Here is a 3,057-nt window from a genome sequence, read left to right on the forward strand (position 1 = left end):
TTCTATTGTATTCTATTCTATTCTGTATTCTATTCTATTCTCTATTCTATTCCGTTCTCTATTCTAATGTATTCTATTCTATTCTCTATTCTATTCTATTCTCTATTCTATTGTATTCTATTCTCTATTCTATTCTGCATTCTATTCTATTCTCTATTTTCTTTTATTCTATTCTGTATTCTATTCTATACTTTATTCTATTCTATTCTCTATTCTATTTTATTCTCTATTCTATTCCACTCCATTCTATTCCCTATTCTATTCTATTCTATTCTAGAATCTATTCTATTCTGTTCTCTATTCTATTCTATTCTGTTCCATTCTCTATTCTATTCTATTCTCTATTCTATTCTCTATTCTATTCTATTCTGTTCTCTAGTGTATTCTATTCTCTATTCTATTCTATTTTCTATTCTATTCTCTATTCTATTCTAATGTCTATTCTATTCTATTGTCTATTCCATTCTATCGTATTCTCTATTCTATTCTATTCTTTATTCTATTCTATTCTCTATTCTTTTCTATTCTGGATTCTAGATTCTGTTCTATTCTGTTCTCTATTCTATTCTGTTCTCTATTCTACTCTATTCTTTATTCTATTCTCTATTTTATTGCATTCTATTCTATTCTCTATTCTATTCTCTTCTCTATTCTATTCTAATCTCCTCTGTATTCTATTTTATTCTCTATTCTATTCTATTCTGTATTATACTCTATTCTAGTCTCTATTCTATTCTATTCTATTCTCTATTCTATTCTATTCTCTATTCTATTCTAGTCTATTCTCTATTCTATTCTATTCTCTATTCTATTCTATTCTATTCTCTATTCTATTCTATTCTCTATTCTATTCTATTCGGTTCTATTCTCTATTCTATTCCATTCTCTATTCTTTTCTATTCTATTCTCTATTCTATTCAATTCTGTATTCTATTCTAGTCTCTATTCTATTCTATTATCTTTTTTATTCTATTGTATTCTATTCTATTCTCTATTCTATTCTATTCTCTATTCTATTCTATTCTCTATTCTATTCTCTATTCTATTCTATTCTCTATTCTCTTCCATTCTATTGTATTCTCTATTCTATTCTCCATTCTATTCTATTCTAGATTCTATTCTATTCTCTCTTCTCTTCTATTCTCTATTCTATTCTATTCTACTATATTTTCTGTTCTATTCTCTATTCTATTCTAAATTCTATTCTATTCTATTCTATTCTCTATTCTATTCCATTCTATTGTATTCTCTATTATATTCTATTCTATTCTCCATTCTATTCTATTGTATTCTGTATTCTATCTATTCTAGATTCTATTCTATTCTATTCTCTATTCTTTTCTATTCTCTATTCTATTCTATTCTCTATTCTATTGTACTCTATTCTATTCTATTGTCTATTCTATTCTATTCTCTATTCCATTCTGTTCTCTATTCTATTCTATTGTATTCTCTATTCTATTCTATTCTCTATTGTATTCTGTTCTCTATTCTATTCTATTGTATTCTCTATTCTATTCTATTCTCTATTCTATTCTGTTCTCTAATCTCTTCTATTCTATTCTCTATTCTATTCTATTCTCTATTCTTTCCTCAATTCTATTCTATTCTCTATTCTATTGGATGTTCTATTCTATTCTCTATTCTATTCTATGCTATTTTATTCTCTATTCGATTCTATTCTCTATTCTCTTCTATTCTCTATTCTATTCTGTATTTTATTTTATTCTATATTGTATTCGATTCTCTTCTATTCTCTTATATTCTATTCTATTCTCTATTCTATTCTCGATTCTATTCTAGATTCTATTCTATTCTATTCTCAATCTCTATTCTATTCTATTCTCTAATCTATTCTATTCTCTATTCTATTCGCTATTCTATTCTATTCTAGATTCTGTTCTATTCTGTTCTCTACTCTATTCTCTATTCAATTCTATTCTATTCTAATCTCTATTCTATTCTATTCTATTCTGTGTTCTATTCCATTCTATTCCATTCTCTTTTCCATTCTATTCTATTCTCTATTCTATTCTATTCTCTATTTCATTCTATTCTATTCTCTATTCTATTCTATTCTAGTCTCTATTCTATTCTTTTCTAGATCCTATTCTATTCTCTATTCTATTCTATTCTCTATTCTATAGAGAATATGCATTTATGTTTATAAATAAATTTAGTTATTTACTTTTTAGGCAAAAAAAAGATATACCATCAGTATTATATGGATATCCCATTTTTACATTGTATTGAGTATATAATAAGTGATATACTTCATCATGTTCCTTAAGCCAGTAATTTAAGAAACATTTTTATGTAGAAATTGTTCCATGCCTTTTCTCTAGGGTGAAAGGAAATAAGTCCACAGAGACAGTCTCACTCTATCGCCCAGGTTGGAGTGCAGTGTGGGATCTTGGCTTAATGCAACCTCCACCTCCCACCTCCCAGGTTCAAGCAATTCCCTTGCCTCAGCCTCCCCAGTAGCTGGAATTATAGATGTGTGTCACCATGCTCGGCTAAATTTTCTATTTCTGGTAGAGATTAGTTTTACCACGTTGGCCAGGCTGGTCTTGAACTCCTCAAATCAGGTGATCTGCCCGCCTCAGCCTCCCAAAGTCCTGGGATTACAGGTGTGAGCCACTGCACCTGGCCTTTATCTATTTTTTTAAAGAGAAGGATAGCATACCCAATGCTGGGCAACATAGTTAACACTCTGCTTCTTTAAAAAAATAAAAATAAAAAAATAAATGCAGGCAATAAAATTCTATCACCACCAAAAAAATCCTATCACCAAAAGAAGGTCTTGTGGGAAAGTCAGCAATCCTCAAGAGTATGTGGCCACAGAGCTTTAGGACAAAGATAGATCAGCTTCTTTTCTCTTTTGAAATAACTTTTTTTTTTGGATACAGGGTCTCACTCTGTCACCCAGGCTGAAGTACAGTAGTATGATCATGTCTCACTGCAGCCTCAACCTCCCAGGCTCAAGTGATCCTCCCACCCTAACCTCCCGAGTAGCCAGGACTAGGCTGGTCTTGAACTCCTGGACCCAAGCAATTC

At 29.9% G+C, this 3,057-nt stretch overlaps 1 protein-coding gene across 1 annotated transcript in view; it reads right to left on the minus strand.

The window, feature by feature from the left end:
• Nucleotides 1–3,057, minus strand: part of SEC24A (SEC24 homolog A, COPII coat complex component) — a 90,996-nt gene that overhangs the window by 59,275 nt on the left and 28,664 nt on the right. The window lies entirely within an intron of this gene.

Source organism: Piliocolobus tephrosceles, chromosome 4, assembly GCF_002776525.5.
Source record: "Piliocolobus tephrosceles isolate RC106 chromosome 4, ASM277652v3, whole genome shotgun sequence".
In the NCBI taxonomy this organism is placed as follows: Eukaryota; Metazoa; Chordata; class Mammalia; order Primates; family Cercopithecidae; genus Piliocolobus; species Piliocolobus tephrosceles.